The sequence below is a fragment of the Callorhinus ursinus genome, unplaced genomic scaffold, assembly GCF_003265705.2.
Source record: "Callorhinus ursinus isolate GAN/ISIS: 27379988/994484 unplaced genomic scaffold, GSC_fseal_2.0 scaffold49, whole genome shotgun sequence".
NCBI classification, from domain to species: domain Eukaryota; kingdom Metazoa; phylum Chordata; class Mammalia; order Carnivora; family Otariidae; genus Callorhinus; species Callorhinus ursinus.
In genome coordinates, this window is record NW_027397111.1 from 4689856 (window position 1) to 4707891 (window position 18036).

At 45.7% G+C, this 18036-nt stretch overlaps 1 protein-coding gene and 1 long non-coding RNA gene across 12 annotated transcripts in view; one reads left to right on the forward strand and one right to left on the reverse strand.

Moving 5' to 3' along the window:
• Positions 1 to 18036, reverse strand: part of TEAD1 (TEA domain transcription factor 1) — a 255127-nt gene that overhangs the window by 74222 nt on the left and 162869 nt on the right. The window lies entirely within an intron of this gene.
• On the forward strand, positions 13073 to 17792 carry LOC141370900 (uncharacterized). Its single transcript, XR_012375383.1, has 3 exons — positions 13073 to 13103; positions 13216 to 13678; positions 17675 to 17792. It is a non-coding gene; the product is annotated as an uncharacterized lncRNA (long non-coding RNA).

Sequence of the window (18036 nt, forward strand, 5' to 3'; positions counted from 1 at the left end):
AGAAAGAGAAGTCAGCCTGCCTGCCCACAGGGAGGGCACTGCCCAACATAATATCTAAAAAGAGCAAGCCAGCTCTCCAGGTCCTACTACGACTACTGCCATGAAAGAGGGCCTGATAACATGCACGTGTCCTCGGCTACAAGTAATTGAGAAAGTCTAGAAAGCCTTCTTCCCAAAAATACTAGAACATAATCTAGGCCTTGAAGGACCGATGGCATTTTCTCCAACATTTTATTATGAAAAATTTCAGACACACAGAAGTTTCTTTACAGAAAGAATTTCACAGTGCACACTACAGACCCTCCTCCTGGATCCCACCATTCACTTTGTCTATACTTGCTTTGACACGTCCTTCCATTCCTCTACCCGTCCGCCAAGCTGTCTTATTCTATGGGTGCTGTTGCATTCCGTGTTGCGGTGGTGGTCACAGGCACGAGGACAGCCCTCCTAACACTTCAGTATGCATGTCACTAACTAAAGTGATCAGACGGATTTTGACAGGCAGAACAGAGGGGCATGGGTGGAAGGCCATTCCAGATGGAAGAGCTGCATTTCTTTACACATATAAGCAGGAATCTGGCATCTGCGGACCCGTAGGCTCCTGTGACCACTGCACACTTCCTTTCAGAGCCCACGAGTTTCCAGATTCTGTGGTCTGCATGCTGCACACATCAGCTCCTTCTTACTTCTCTATACGTACTTGGAATAGCTTATAGAGCTGAGTGGCAATGCCACGCTCCACCACTAAGCATCATTACACTACAGCTTCTCTGTGGCATCAAATGTCCTTTAGAAACACACACCCTGTTCTTTCTGTGTGAGGCTCTGCAGCCGTGGCCGCCCTGGCTGTTCCCAGAGGCAGTAGGCAGCAGGAAAGACAGAGCCTGCCTTGCCACTTTTATACTGGGATCCTTCCCCAGGCCCTGCAATCCCGCTTTTATCTCATCCTTCCCCTTTCTCTTCAAGAACACAGCACCGTTGAAAGTGAGCCATCGCGGCTTCTCCTGCATCCAGGGTCGCCGTGAAGCCTCCCGCTAAAGGGGCGAAGGGGAGCGAGACACCAACGGAAAGGCGTGGAGTCTGCACTGGGCTTGCCTTGCCTAGCCAGAAGGCTGGTTAACGTTGTTGTGGCCTGGGTGTGTGATGGGATGTGGCCTCAAGGTCATGTTTGAGGCACAGCAAATGCAGGGTCTGTGGCTAGAAATTGTAGCCCAGAGACGCTGGGCTTTCACAGTGTAAGAGCCACTTTGTAATTGAATGGAGGCAGGGAGCCACAAAGAAAGAAGTAACAAATGGAACCTCCTCTTCCTGGCTGCAGCCCAGTACAGAGGCAAACTCAGGCCAGGGGAGGGCTGAAGAGCCCAGGAGCAGGGCGGGGGCTCTAGCTGATGCACACCAGTCCTCCCTTGGCTGAGAGGGACACCTGAGGATGTCCCCCATCTTTTAACCATGTAAAGAATGAGAATCGGAAAGAAAACTAAAACTTCCCTTGATTGCTAGAACAAAGCTGCATCAAATAGGCACTGATGCTCTGGTTATAACCTTTAGTCTTCCACACACCCTCACCAACCCTAACTCAGCCCAATGGCCCTACTAGACTACCAGAAGCTTCCCTGGTAACACCTCGAGCTTTCTGGGCTTCATACCTGCACGCACAACTGCTCTCATGCCCCGTATTGCTCCAGTCCATTTCTGCACATCCGGATTCTGCCCACCTTTCAAATGCCTTGTCTTTCAGGAGTCTTCTAGATGGAAGAGGCCTCCTCTTTCCCTAAACATCTACAGCCTCTGACTGGGGCTGCTTTGCTGCTGGCTTATATCCTTTCTGCCTTATACTCTATCGTTTCAGTCCATGTCACGGCTCCAACCAGATGATGGAGTCGCTGAGAATAAGAACCAATGACATTCATGTTTTTTGTTTCCCTCTCCCAAGCAGCTCAATGTTTGTGGAGAGAGTCACTGGTAGGGGCAGAAGAAGGGCTCTTCCCTAGAATCCAGTTTCACTCTGGATCATCGACATAAAGTGAAAACAGAAAAGGAAAAGATGACCCAGTGAAAAGAAGCAAAAACGATGCCTTCCACCAGGTGACAACACCGTGGGACACGGGCTCTGTCCTCCAACACAACAGCAGTGCCCAACAGAAAGAACGGTTTGCAGAGAGTACTTTCTCAGCATGGTTCTCCAAGGCGGTGGTAAAATACTTTCTACCCATCAACCTTTTTTTTTAACCAGCTGAGCTTCATCTTAAGTAAAAAATATCTTAGGCTATGAAAGCCAACACCAAAAAGCACAGGTGCAGGGGACAATGTGGGAGCTCAGCACCATCAGCTAGAGAAGGGTCTACAGAATGGGGATGTTTAATGACCCTGCCCTGCTGCATATACAGGGAGTTTATATCTCTGGATCCCGCCAGAGGAGGCAGCAGAGAGTATAAACTCACCGGGGGAAGACTTAATAATTCACCTTTTCTTCCACCCTGCTGCCATTGTAGTACCAGCAACAATGGGGGGAAAACGGAGGTCTACTGAAGCTGACCAGTCAACCTCTAGTCAGACCAGGGATAACACCTAGAAGAGAAGCAGGAGGGCATAAAGATGCCATCTTGCCTTCAAAGAACCTACACCTGTGAGAGACTCTCACCCATAAGAACGGGGTCAAGTCACCCCGTACTTACCCACATCTGCATCCCAGCTGCCACGTCCCATTTATCTGACTGCTCGCATGATAAACGCCTGCCTCTCCAACTTCCAGGCAGCAAGTTCCACAGGAGCATCCACCACACACTGGGTTTTCTCATCACTGTACACCCGTGCCCCCCCACGGCCCCACGCAGGGTCAAGAACATCGCAGGTCCTCAGGGGAAGTACACACTGATGGAATGAACAACTGAATGACAGGGATGGAGACCAGAGTGGGAGGGCGGTACAAAGCTAAGATTGGGGATAAAGGAGGATTCACCCCAGTCCCCCCCCCCCAAAAAAAAAAGAATCTGAACCAACCCCAGAGCACTGCCAACGAGGAAGTTTAGACACCAGTGTCTCGGTCAATCCCTGATATAAATAACTGACCAAAAATCAGCACCCATATGGAAAATCACCGGAAAGGGCCAGCCTGTTCTGGGTTGTCAGGGGCTGGTACTGTGTGTTCCCGATCTAAAGGTTTACCGAATGGACTGATGGCCTTCGGGAGGTGAACACTGGCAGGTCCCTGAAAGAAGCTGCATCTGCGTTCACCCGGGGGGTTATAAGGAATAGCTTTAGAAGAAAGACTACACAGAGGAAGGCTGTGTTAACCTCTGGTTCACCGGAACTTATTCCTTGCATCCCTTCAAAATGCCTGGCAATAACTCAAATCCTGCTTCTCGGCATTCCTATCAGTCAACGGCAGCTGATAACATTATCGAGTGATGGCCCCATAAAACACCGTGTGCTCCTTCATCTCAGCAGGACAGCTTACAAACTACATGCTTGCCCTAGACTTACAAGCATCAAAAAGAGACAAGCAAGGAAAACTGTCCAGTGCTTCATACGAAATACAATCCTTCTACATTGGAGATAAATTCTTCTTTGTTGGCATTATTTCTAGAAGGAAAATAAATATGAATGAAGTCAGTTTTTCTAATGGCTCATTCTCTAGGAAGCAGTAAGAGACGCTAGCGAATCACCTTCTTAATTCTCTAATGAATAATTTCACTAGCCTTAATACTTTATGCCTCTGGTTGCTGATCTGAGAGTCCATCCTACACACAGCTACCTACAAAGCATAGCTCTGGCTTAGCCACTCTACTGCCCCAAGACCTTCATGGGCCCACTGTCTGCAGCCTAAAGGTCAAACTGCTTTAGTATAGTATTCAATGTTGTCCCACCACCTGGCCCTAACGTTTTGTTTTCATGCCACACCACGTCCACCATCACCTGAATCCATCTTACCACCATCAAAATGCACGCGTGGCTTTCAGTTCCCCGAACTAGCCTGCCATTCTAAGATTTTGCTCATTGTTGCAATACCTCTTAAGACGATCAGTCAAAATCCTTCCAGACCCAGGTCAAAGGGCATCTCCTCCATGAACCACCCACCCCTTAAACATGTACTAGACAGGGAATGTGTGAAGAAGAGTGAGCCAGGGAGCCTGGAGCCTGGAGCCCACCTCACAGACCAGTGGTTGGGAAATACCACAACATGACAAAGCAAACTGATCACAGAAGATTGTGAGAGTTACAAATGAACCACTTAGTATGGCTTGGCTCTGGGAAAGGAGCAGAGATTCACCATTCTGCCCTGCCCTGCCCAAATTGTGGTTCTCGTAAGACTTCCTTGTGTAACAAGACTGTAAGCTCCTCAAAGGTAGGGTCTCTGTCTTCAGCATCTTTGTATCCCACACACTCAGTGTGTGTATGGGATTTAATGGAACCTATGCTTCTTGCTCCCTAAACAACCTAAATAGACGCCCTACCCACAGGCTCTCTGGGAAGTTTTTGCCCATCTTTTGGGCATTTGCCTTTTCTTTCACATCCACATCTGACTGTGTTGCTTTCCTGTGTCATAAGGTCCCTGGTCACTGTAAGAGAAACACACCCTCCTTTACCCGGTACCCAGGCCTAATAGCTCATTCCTGGAGAGGGCTCCTCTATTCTGGTACAAGAAGCTTCACAGAGTTCCCCAAGTCCCTGTCATGCTTTTCCACACCTCCATGCCTCTGTACAGACCATATGGCCCTAAAATGTCCTTTCCCTTCTCCTTTGCCTACAAACTCCTCCTCAACCCTGTAAGCCCCAACTCAAGTATTTCCTCTCTAAAGTCCTCTGGGAGCCAACCAAACGGAATTAGTCATTTTCTCCTTTGTACCCTCACATGCTGAGCGTATACCCCCTGCCGCTCTACACCACCATTACTTATCCGGGGGACCATGCATCCCCCATTGAGAACTGTGACTGTTCCATGGATAGAATCTACCTAGTTCTCTCTGACTATAGATCGGGCATCTACTAAGTAGGTACTCATAAAGGCTTTCAATAAACGAAAGGATGAGTGACCTCTCCTATACAGAGAAAAAATGATCTAGAAAAAGATCACATACAGTGGACAACACCGGCAGTATCACCTGAAACGTGTAAGCCCTTTTACAGTTAATGACAATTTCAGGGACAGGCAGCACAATTTTCCAGACCTTCGTTCTGCTCTCTTAACCTGGCACCAGTGAGACCAACCCATGCTCCTTCCCCCCTCACCCCTTTCTACCCGCACCGACCTCCACATGCCACGGTGCTATGGACCTGGTCCAAAAAAAAGCTAATCTCAACATCAATTCAGGAGAGTCTTGTTAATGAAAAACTTTGCTAAGAACACTCTGTTTATTTATTAGTTATTTGGCCTTTTAAAGAAGTGTGAAATCCACACATTCGAAGTGCCAAAAACTATTGGTCTTTGCTGCAGAATCTTTAATGGTGGCGATGCTGCAGATTGGTTTTTGTTCTGGATTCAGGAGTAGGGCTGCCTACGCCTCGATCTTTCTGGGGAAGCTGGACTTGTACTTATTAGCTGTGTGAATGTGGGCAACTTGCTTAACGTCCCTGGACCTTTAATTCCACACCTGTGAAATGCGGATAAAGAACCTACCCTGGAGGATTGCTATGTGCGTTAGCAATAACACATGAAGCTTCTCGTACCTCCAAGTGATTTAAAATGGTCCTGGAGCTGGGACACCTGGGTGGCTCAGTTGGTTAAGCGACTGCCTTCGGCTCAGGTCATGATCCTGGAGTCCCGGGATCGAGTCCCGCATCGGGCTCCCTGCTCAGCGGGGAGTCTGCTTCTCCCTCTGACCCTCCCCCCTCTCGTGTTCTCTCTCTCTCTCTCTCAAATAAATAAATAAAAATCTTTAAAAAATAGAATAAAATAAAAAAATAAAATGGCCCCGGAGCTATTACATAATGTCACTGCACTTGGTTTATACGTTCTCATTGCTTGAACTGATATATGAGGTTTCTGTCCAGAACACCATACCACTTGGCATCTTATATAAACCTACAATGCTTCTACTTTCAGGGTTATTGAAACCGAACAGCTTTTCCATGCTGCACTGAACATGTTCTCAAAATCTTTGCAGCACCCTCAACTTTCAAAATGGTACGGCCACAGAAATTGTTTCTGAGTAAAAGGAGCCCTTTACTGTGATATCTTAACATTAAAAGGGCATCATGCAAGCTACTTACTTGCTACAATAACCTTCTAATTTAGAATAGATTCTTCATTGAGTAAGATAGCAGGAATTAGGTTTTTGCCAAGGGCTAAGTGTGGCCAAAATTCTTGTAATTTGTGGCAGATTGTAAAATTATCTTTATGAATAGGCTGGCGGCACTGCATTAAATAGCATGTCCCCCACTGGATTTCCAGAATTTAGTTCTTACTGTAAAAACAACTCTCGCTAGAAGAAGAAAGCCAGAACTTCCACAGCTCCTGCAGCAGCAGCTGGACAAAGGTGAGTAAACCCACGGGTCCAGTCAACACGGCACTCACACGGGATGAGCCACTGGTGGGGAAACATGCTAAAAAAAACAGAGGATTCTAAATGCCCAGGCACTTGGTAATTCTTTTAAAAATCATATGGAAACCACGTTCATAAAGGACATTTTCTTAAGTGCGCTCCAACTGAAGAGATTGAAATTTGAGGGTCAAACGCCAGGAAAACCCCACTCTGTGGCAGGCAGAGACACAGTGAGATGGGGGAAGACCCCCCCATGCGTCCGCACCAGGGAAAAGCCCTGGGCTTGTACCCGCAGACGCTTCGCCTTCACACCCCCCCACTCCCAGTTTATGAATGCAGCCTGGGGCTCAAACCACGAAGAAACCTACCCAAGTTACCAAACTGGTAAGTGGCAGGGTTGGGATCTCAACCCGGTTTTGACTTCCAAGCTCATCATGCCTTAACTTTAGACCATCTGCATTGAAGAAAGCCTAGACACTACAGTTAACTTCCTGCAAGGTCATTACTAAGTGCTTCGTGAGAACACAATCTTACGAGGAGGGGGCACAACCCACCCATGAAGTGGACCGAACCGCATATAGACTTTACGTTCTCCATTCACCACCTACAACACAGGGTCAAACTTAACTCCAATTTCTGCATTCGAGGCCTTCATCATCTGGCCCCCATACGCTCCCCTCCCCTGTTCAACACCACCCACCGAATATTTTCTATATAAAAGGCACTGCACGAAGCACTGTAGGAGATACACGCTGGAATAATACGTATTATCCGCACTCGAGGTGCTTAGAGTATAAGAGGGGAAACTGAGGCAAGAAGTCACGTGACGATAATAATGGCAGGGTACGAGGGGGGTGTGAGGGACAACTACAGAACGGTCTGAGGGAAATAAATAAATAAATAATCCAGAGATGTTTCCTCCCGTGGTTGCCAGGCTCTCTGCCATTCACCCACCTGCTCTGGCCACATCTGACTGGTCCCCAGGCCGCAAGCAGCCAAAGGCAACAACATACAGGCCAGTGGCCTATGCACTGGGCTCCTTGAGATCATGACCGAGCAAACCAGATTACCTCTTTCAGCCGAGTTTCAGATTCAGGAGCGCCAACTCCTTTTTATTCTCCTTTAAAAATTTCACATTACCCAGGCAGGATATGTAATATGTTCTCTCTGTAAAAGATTAAAATGTTGGGGCGCTTGGGTGGCTCAGTCGTTTGGGGTCTGCCTTCGGCTCAGGTCATGATCCCGGGGTCCTGGGATCGAGCCCCGCATCGGGCTCCCTGCTCTGCGGGAAGCCTGCTTCTCCCTCTCCCACTCCCCCTGCTTGTGTTCCCTCTCTCGCTGTGTCTCTCTGTCAAACAAATAGATAAAATCTTTAAAAAAAAAAAAAAAGATTAAAATGTTACACACACACCCCCACTTTTTTGGGGGGGTGCCTTTTCCCCCCGTCACTCTCTACATATACCATCCTATCATGTTGGCTTCTATTCCTTCCATGTGAACAACCTGCCGCCCCCCCATCCCTGCCCTCACGGTCCTGCCCAAATCTGCTGAACACTTACTTCTGAGTTGCCAAAACCCAGGTCAAGTGGCACGTTCCAGTTTCCCACCAGTGAGCCTGCTCTGCCCCTTCAGCTCATCAGACTTTGTGCGTGCGGCTTGCACAGGGCTTGCCATGCTGCAGTCCTCCCGTGGGTGCTTTCCTTTGCCTTCTTTGACAAATTATGAGCTTCTTGAAGGCGGGGGACACATCCTACTCCGGGACCCCGACCCCCCAACTCCCAGCGCAGGACTGGGAATGTACTACTTAATCATAGCATCACTGCTGATTTTAGCCACCTCCTGAAAGGGAAAATATCTGAAGAACTGACATCACGGCACACAGGAGGTGGTGACTGTATGTTTTCTTTGAAGAAGGAGGAAGAGAGGGAGGAAGACAGAACTGGCAGGACTTGGGGGGGGGGAATGACTGTGCTGGCAGATATCTGGGATATAAAGAAGAACACGGCTGGGCTCCTGCCCCTAGGGACCCACAGTCCAGGTGAGTGCTCGGGGGATGCCCAATAGCCATGAACCTTTCCTCTTCCTAAGTCCCGAGAAGTGTACGAGGCACCCATAATCACAAGAGGGTGGGGCAAAGGGAAGGGGAGTCGTTATTTTATTCCCTAACAGAAAGAACCTGGAAAACTCAAAGCCCTTCCTTCATCAAAATTACAATGTTTTTAATTCTTGTGATGTTCATCCATTTCAGATTTACATTCCTGCTTCAGTCCGCCACCTGCATAGAAGGTAACATTCAGCATGTAATAGAAAAAAACATACGTTCTAAGAGACATCTCAACTTTTTCATAGGTAGAACAGGTAAGAATGAACTGGATAAAATGCAGATGAACCAACTAAGCATATTCTGGGTAGCCACAGTATTTTTAAAGACAAGGAATACACACAGTCAACGTGGCTTCATCTGCAAACTCATTCACCACACACAAGATTTTTTTTTTTTTTTTTTTTTAAGAAAAGGCAAAGCCCAAACTACTTATCCTTACATGGCTCTAGCCCTGAAGGTTGCTTTGCAAATATATCTGAGTGAAATTATCCAGCAAACCCTTGTGTGGATAGAAGGTTCCACAAGTCAACAACCGCTTAAGCAGTTTAAACCAACAAGCAAGATGCCCTCTATTTAAATGCTATGAGCGAATCTATTTTAAGCCTCTAAAAATCCTCTGGGCAGGTGTTTAAGCTGTGTACAGACTGAGCCTATGGAGACTCCGGGGGTGGGGGAGGGTGGGCTCCACTCTCCATGCAGGCAACATTTTGTTCAGACAATCTTCCTGCAGCAGGTCATGTGACAAAGGCCAAATAAACAGCATCTGGGGATTTTCAATTACAGACCTTCGCCCAGCATGCCTGCACTGTAATCTCTACCAGATGAGGCTCAGGCCTCCCTATTTTCAATAATTCACACACTGTGTACACATAACATGACAATAAGGGCATTCATGGAGCGGCCTGATTCACAGATCAAAGCTAGCAAAGGGCCAGCTGTAAGCATGCTCTGCTGCTGGATGATTCGTGCTTTTCACAGGCTTGGAAAGACGCTCTGCAGGACCTGGCAAGCCGGCCTCTTTCCTGTGCGGTATGCTGAGCAAACTCTGAGCATGAACTGGGCACGGTCCCCTAGGGATGGCCAAAGTGGCGACCAGTTCCATGTGCATTTTCAAGTACTGGGCAGCTTCAAGCTCCAGTCTACTCAACAAGCTGCCCCTTGCAGGGGCTTGCCTTGGCCAGTCAAGACCCATGAAAAAGCTCTACTGCTCCTGGGAGAAGGTAGTTCTTGAAAACAAACCCGTTCTAAAAAGACGGTAAGGTTCCCGTACTTAATAAGCCCTCGGCCAGGAGCCTGAGTTTACAAATCCACGGGCTGTGCAGTTTCCATGTAGCGTCGCACACATACGAATATGCCTCAGACACAAACTATGTGGAGGTATCTTTTTAATGGCTGTCAGAGAGCTCTGAGTCTGGGAAACGAAAGCGGACACTCTGTTGTTATTCCTGAAATCCCTACACGTTAACTCAATTAACTGGGGTGTGTGCAGACTAACGCATTTAGGCACTGTGGGTGTGTGAGCATGCGTGTGAGTGCTTTAAAAGCATTCAGAATTCTCAAGTCCACAGCATTCCAGATGCCTATCGCCCTGCAAAAGAGAGTTGCAACTGGAGGAAATAAGGACACTGCTTCTTCATATAAAGATTTCATACTCATCAATCAGGGCAGGAACCCAGAGAAAGCCATAATGGTGACTTCCTCAGCAGCAAACACATGCTGCTCACCAGCTGTGGGCTGTGCATCCTTACCCCCTTTCTCTCTCATTCAGAATGGTTTCCTCTTAATCACAATAATCCCAAAAGTGCTAAAACATATCAATCGTTGGGTAAGCCCTGCCTACAAAGGGCCAGCCGGCTGGCTTTTATGGCCTTGTCTAACAGCAGCTGATACTTCATTCAGTGACAAATCCAATTTAGCAGTTACAAGAGGTTTAGCATCCCTGAAAAAATATTGGGGTTGATCTGGCACTCTAAAGTCAGCAAATGCTCCATTGCCATATTGTTGCAGAGATTGTTCTGCTGTCATATTTGGATGTCTACAAACGGCCGTCTCACACCTTCTCTACCCTTGCCCCCCACGATCTAACGATAGTGGTTGTTGGTGGTGGTGGTGGCAACAATTTAATCCCCGGATAAAGAAATACAGGCTACAATCATATTTGGAAACTGACTCAACGTGATTTTACCATCCCCACCCCCAACACACACACACACACACACACACACACACACACACACACACACACAATTGGCTCTACTCTTCAAATGGGAATTTCTAGCATACTGAAAGAAAAAAAACTGTGGGTGAAACTGATTCTACTCTAACCTTTGGGGTGTCAGCTTTGAAGGGCAGAAGGAGATAATCAACATGTAAAGATTTTGTCCTTCGGTTGAAGTCCATCATATTAAAAACTACTGCAGGACTAATGTAAAGATCTTGTAATTAAATTCTTCACATTCATTTTTAAACATCAGAATGTTAAAACAAAGAAAAACTTTGAGCCATGACGGAGGGAAGCACATAAAATGACAGAAAGAAAAATTAGCTTCTGAATATGTAACACACTCAAAATACATATATATATAGATTCTTTACAGATAATTACATAAATTCAAGTTAAAAGAATCTCCAAAGAAAATAACGTGGATAATTTAGCTATTAAAGGGACATATAACCAACAAAATGCCATTTTTAAGCAACACCACACGGTAATTTACAAAATAAAATAAAAGGGAAATGATCTAATAGGAACATGGGCTGATTATTCCTTTAATATTAGGCTTTGTAGTCAACAGTTGGTTATTCATCCCAGCTTTAACGATACCAAAAAAGTGACCACAGAGACATCTGGTTTAAAGAAAAAAAAAAAGTTTTCAGTGCCATAAATGAGACATTCGCAATTGGGGGCTGGCAAGATATCAGTGATGGAATATTCCATACATGGAGTTCTTATTTCATGTGGTTTTAAAACTTTATTCTTTTCTCTGGATTTTTTTTTTTAAGCATAAACTGAAAATTAACAAAAACAAACACCCAAAGCCCGCAGACTAGAGAAGACATTTAGCTTCTGTGAATAACTATCCATTAGATTAATATTTTGTCAATGTCACTTGTCACAACAAAAGCAGCGGCATTTATAATTTACTCTAAGACTGGTTTAATTAAAATTCAAACAACCACGACAAAGCTATATTGAATTTCATTTGCCACACTGTAATTACTTACTTTGTAGCTGACTATAAACAATATTTTATTACATCCACAAAAATGCGCTTAAAAACTAGCAGTAATGCAGAGACAATGGAAGAAGTGAGGGGACAAGTCCTGTCATTTCTACTCTGAACAGAGTGACTTCCTAACTTTAATGGGACAGAAGAAAATGGGGACCCATTCTCCCAGTCGGAAGGGACCTGTGGGTCTGCCTACTTCACCGTCCTTTACAGCAGGGCTCAGATTCCCCGAGAACACAGATTTGGCAGAACCAGATCCGTGGACCTCTCTCCCAAGACCAAGAAAGAGTCTCACTTGGCTCAGACTCAACAATGATACAATAGAGGCTGCCAGGCATGATGAATGACTTCAAGGCTTAAAACCACCATTTGCATCCTCCCAGATAAACAATTAGCTTAAAAAAAAAAAAAAAAAAAGATTTCTGGAGGCAATTTCCACTACTGTTAATATATATGCCTGGCGGGGGAGAGTTAGTTTAGTGAAATTAGACTTACTTTAAGAACATTTGTCTGAGACATTTTCTGAAAGTGTTTTACTGAAGTGGGAAGAAAGAAACCTTTCGTTTTGGATAAAAGACAAAGTTTAGAATTGTAAAACTTAGGAAAGGCTTAGAAACCTCTAGCTCTCCTAAAGCCACTATCAAGGTTTTCAGTGTATTTGATTACTGATTTTTTCCATTCCCTCTTCCCTTATTTTAAATCCACATAATTCTTAAAGGCGGCATATAAAAAAATTCACTTATTGAACAAGGCAGGCAGGCATAAACAAGATCTAAGCATGAAAAGAAAGGGAACGGCCTTCACACACGCTTGCCAGATAAAAGTCAGTGTTCTGAAACTGCATACGGGCAATTTTCTGGAGCTCATGAGGATCCAGGAACGAATGCCTGAGAAATGACAGAGAAATATTCTAAAAGTCAGCCTGCATTTTTCCAGAATGAATTTACAGGACAGGGCAAAAGTACCTCCGGAAGTTCACCAAGCCTCCATTAATAAATGAGGTAGCAGTGCGGTTTCCATGACAACCAAGACTCCAACTCTCCAGCAAGCTTAGTGCATAACCACCAAAGGTTTTTCCTCAAATCTCAACTTCCCGTTTCGAGGTGCTGACAAAACCAAACACACTTTTAAGCCTGGGGAAAGGGTGCAGGGGTTTTTAAAAAAGGATTCTCGTGACGCTGGCTTGGTCAATAGTGGGGTGGCATCACAGAACCCTGCAGTTCCATCTTGCTACAGACTCTTGGAACACGACGTGAAAGGGAGTTAAGGGCCCCCTGAGAATGTTCTGTGAGTTAAATGTATTTGCTGTAATAGTATAGTGTGTTATGACAAGTTATATATCATTATAATAGGCTCCCATGATTAACATTAGTCTGACTGGTTTTTCTTTGCTCTGTAGAAATGATTTGAGGAATTCAGAATCAGCTTGCTCACCAGAATTCAGCACCTGGGGAAAACCGACTACATTTCTTTAACATATGTTAACCTTGAGGCTTAGACTTCGTGAGGTCATGACACATTTTCAAATGAGAGCTTTCCAGATCCCTCCGCAGAAACAGGGGAGTGTGGAAAAGTACAGCCTCTAGAACTCTGTCATTAAGTAGTCACTGATTTTAGGGAAAGTTATTAACCTTTTTGAGCCTCAGTTTCCCCAAAGGTCTAGGACCCTGTAACACTACGACACCACAATGAGGATGAGATCTAGATACTTTTGCGTTCCTCCTGAACACAAGCAGTCAGAGAACATCCGAAAACACTGCTGTCCTCTAGTCCTCCACCTTCTGCTTCCCTCTGAATACTGAAAGACGGGCGTCTCCAAGGTCTGAACCAAAGGAAGATGGCATACTTCCCAGTAAATGCACGTAGGTACATGAAGGACAGCTCCTATGAGAGCAGAATGGGTCAGGGGTGGGGGGTGGGGTGGGGTGTTGGGATTAGAGGGATTCTTGGAAAAGCCCAAAAGAATTATAAACCAGCCCTTCCAAAAACAACGCAAAGCTCGCATTCACCATAGAGTTTCCCTTGGGGAAAAATGACTGAAGAGAGTTAAGTACGGTCTGTATGCTAAGGTAGGGAACACAGTTCTTAGCCAGCATCCATCCCTGCTATCTCAAGAGCTGTGCTAAGAGCAGAGAGATACTCTCTAAAGCCAACAGCTTCTGAGCACCCATTATGGGCATGACTTGGAGGTAGACAGCTAAAAGGACCAAAGGAGGACAAAGGTAGCACTTCTGCACCTGAAGAACTTACAATCTCTCTACGTAATGGTGGATAAGAGATACAGTTGGGGGCGGGGGGGGGGGAGGCAGACCAGTGGTGGTTATATACATTTTTAAGGGTTTCCTTCTTAATTCTGTCCCGTTTTTTCCCTTTCACACGTGAAGAGTCTGGATTGAAGTCCCTCCCTGGCATCCACAGAATAATGTAACTTCCCACACCTGGACTGCCTTTAGCCTGTTCTCATGCTAAAAGGTGTTAGTAGGCAGTAACAAATTCCTGACAGCTACCACCAGTAACTCGAGAAGAGAAAAAGTATTCCAGTATTCCATTTCAATTTGCAGACAGGTCTGGCTCAGCAACAAAGCAGCTGAAGGACAGGGAGGGCAAATTTCCGGGACAACCCTCCCCTCTCCCGTGAGAGCCATGAAGTTGTTATGGGGGGGGGGGGTGGAGCAATTAAACGTCCACCCCAACTCCGAAAGCCACGCATAATCTCATTCCGGTCCTCTCACGAGGTCACATCTGGGGAGCCACCAGGTATGTATGACCTCCCTTAACATGAAGTCTCCAACTCATTTTTCTTGGAGCTAGAAGATTTTCCACCTCCAAGAAAAATGAGAAGCTTCCAAAGCGAATGGGGCCCCTCTCTCCTTGGGAGGAGATGTGAAGGGAGCTGGACATGCCTATGGACACAGCACTTCCAAATTACGTGAAGAGAACCCAGAGGGGAGTCACAATGACATCATCTCAGCCTAGACCCAGACATCAGGAGTCAGGAGATGGTAGTCATTTTGCTATGAAAATTAAAGTAAGTAAAAGTTGAGAGAGAAAGACTGTTACTCAGACACAATCATCCCCATTGTATGAATTTTGATTGACCTTCCTCTGCAATTTAATTATAGACCTTTCAGTGTGAGTGAGCAATTGGGAGTATTTATTTAGCTTGGTTTATGAAATGAGTAGCTAGAAGAAGAGCAGAAGCTGAGCTAAGTTGGCTGCTGTGCAGAGTTCAGATTGCACCCTGTGGACAAATGCAAAGTGCCATCACTTGTGCTTGAGGCGAACGAGCGCTTTAAACATCCTATCTGGGCTCTGGAAGGGAAATCTAGCTCTGGAATGAAGATGAGATGGAGGGGGCTAACTGGAGGCATGGCGGGAGGCAAGGGGAACAGAATTGGGGAAGTAGCTCTGAAGAAGCAAGACAGAGGACTAGATCAAGGGCTGGTGCTACCAGGTCTTCTTGACAGGTCTGGTACGGAGGGAAGGGACAGACTTCGATGGCAGCGGATGGTCTTGGCTCCAAGATGGTAAGGCATCTTGGAAACAAAGAATACAGGAAAAGCAAGACAGTGGAGCAAGGGAGGCAACCATCGTTTGCACACACAAAAGGAGGTCTATGTGGGGCCAACCAACAAGCAGCCAGATATGCAAAGCTGGGGATAAAGAGATTCAGGCTGAGCAGGAGGCACAAGGCCAACGGTCAGCCTGTTGCTGATAACTAACCCTGAGAGCTACGAATCACAGCCGGGCAGAATGCAGAAGGAAAACGGAGCTGGGCAAAACAGAGGGTGGAAGAGAGGAAAGGGAATCAGCAGAGGAGGTGGAGAAATAGAAAAAAGAAATAGACGTGGTCAAGTAATATCATGGAAGGCAAGGTCAGATAAAGTTTCAAAAGACCTTAAAAAGTCACCCATTTAAAATGCTGCAGAAAGGTCAAGTAGGATGAGAGCCTCGAGTGTGCACCATGGAACACGTTAAATTACGTCTCCTAAATGCTACAATACACAGGCCCACGGACAGAAGTAGTTGTGGTTGTACGTGCTGCCCACCATCAGTGTGATGCAGGATGAGTCTTGTTTGAGACAAGGCTTCACAAGTGGGGTTCCAAGGATCAAGGGCCCCTTTGGAAGTTACGTGACTCATATCGTCTCATATGCTGGACTCTGGTCACTGACCTAGGATGTGGAGGGAATGAATGGAAACAAAATCCAAGACCAGTTACTGAATGGTGTGGTCTGGGAAAGAGTGTCAACAAAGCAGGCCTGTGTCCAGCAGCCCTCTGGTAGAGTACGTATGGGAGGTGAGGCAGCATGGCCTACTTTCCCAGACCTGAGCAGAGACTGGGGAGTGCAGGGTGACTCTCTGCTCACTGCCATCGGTCTGGCTAAGAACATGAGAGATCATAGTGAAAACATTCTGTGAGCATCAGCTGGCTACATGGAATCCACCCCCAAAAGCACTGTACATTAGTATTTGTAGATTGTGTGCTACACGTGCTTTAAATTAGTGAAAATTTTCATCAACACGTGTGTGCGTATGTGTGTGCACGAGGGAGTTTGTGTGTGCGTGCGCGTTTGAAAATATCTGTCAGCAAAATAAATACCTGTCAGCATATCACTGGCTAACCACCCTCAATTCTAGTCACTGCTTCGAAGAGTTCCACCAAAGGGGCAGCAGGTTCCAAGTCAGCTAGAGATGTCAGTGATATTTTGCCAGCAAGTTTCCCAGGGGTGATACAACCAACTCCCACAAGTCAGAAACCCCCCAGTCACACCTGGCTTCCTCTTCTGGCTCTCCATCCTTGCACAATCCATACACAAACATGCAATTGCATACACACCTATCCCTCATGCCCATCCACACCTCCAACCCCCCTTGCCTTTTCCGAGGTCTCGTCATTTCCTTAGGAAGTAGCCTCCCAACTGCTTCCTGCCATTTCCCCCACTTTCACCCTTCCTTCGAGGCTACCACCAGAGTGAGCTTCCATAATCAAAATACCAAGTCCTCTCCAGCTACTTGCAGTGCCGCCTTCCCATCCCTGGGCTTTGTGTATCAGTGCAGTTCCCTGCATCTAGAATGCCAGCTCTTTATATATATACAGGCACCTGCAGACTGCTATCCATCTATCCATAAAGCCTTCCACAACCCACAACTGGGTATTCTCTGCTCCAGCTCCTTGTGCTCTCCTGCTCTCATAACCACCCCCAACATCCATCATTTATTTCCAAACCTCCTTCTCTAGTAGTATCCAGGGTACAGGGGGTCAGGGGCTTTTTCCCATCATTCTTCCATCCCCAGCCCCCAGGATATCACCTAGCACATGCAAGATGATCAATTAACACTGCCTGAATGAATGGACCAGCGATATACACAGAGTGTGCATCATACTTCTTTCTGAAGCTTAGGATCTTAAAAAGTTTTTTGTTGTTGTTGTCGTTGTTATTGTTTTAATAAATAAGTTGGAAGGAAATCATTATTTTAGAAAAAGAATATATTACGTGAGAATTTTCCCAAGTCTATGAAAAAGACTTGCTCAGAGGTCTTTCATGATTTCCTTGTGTGGTAACATGTTTTCTATCAAGAGAAATTTATAAGTCTGTTTCTCCACTTTGAGCCACACAGAGTTTCTGCTGAGAAACCCTTTTATGCCATGTGTGTGGTTTCTCATCTACTCAAGTCTCTTAATTACAAAATATTATCACTAAAACCAACAAAAAACAATGAAAATATTTGTCACCATATTGCCTGGACTCTCTTAGAAGAACTGTCTTAAACACTTTAAGAGAATCAGAAATGTTTGGCTCTAGAAGACACTTGAGGGATAACTTCATCTAAGAATTTCAACTTTTTTTTTGCAGGTGAGAAAATTAAAGCAAGAAGTCAAAAGACACGTCCATGGCCACACCACTCACTGAATTAACAGGGGGGAAGAACTGAGGCCTTCCGACTCTGAGGCAATATTCAGTTGAGATCCACTCTATAATAAACATTTGTTTTGTATTGACTTTTTACTCCAATGTTAAATTTTCTCTTTCAAGGGCATCTCATCATTAACATTTAGTAAATGCATAAAACAGGCCCTAAACTTTGCTTCCAACAGGATTTAAATCCAAAATTCTTCCTAATTAGAAAGGAAAAAACTAATCCAGATATATGTGGAATTACGTCCCAGAATCTATTCTGATCACCATTACATAATCAAAAAGTAAAGGCTGTTCTC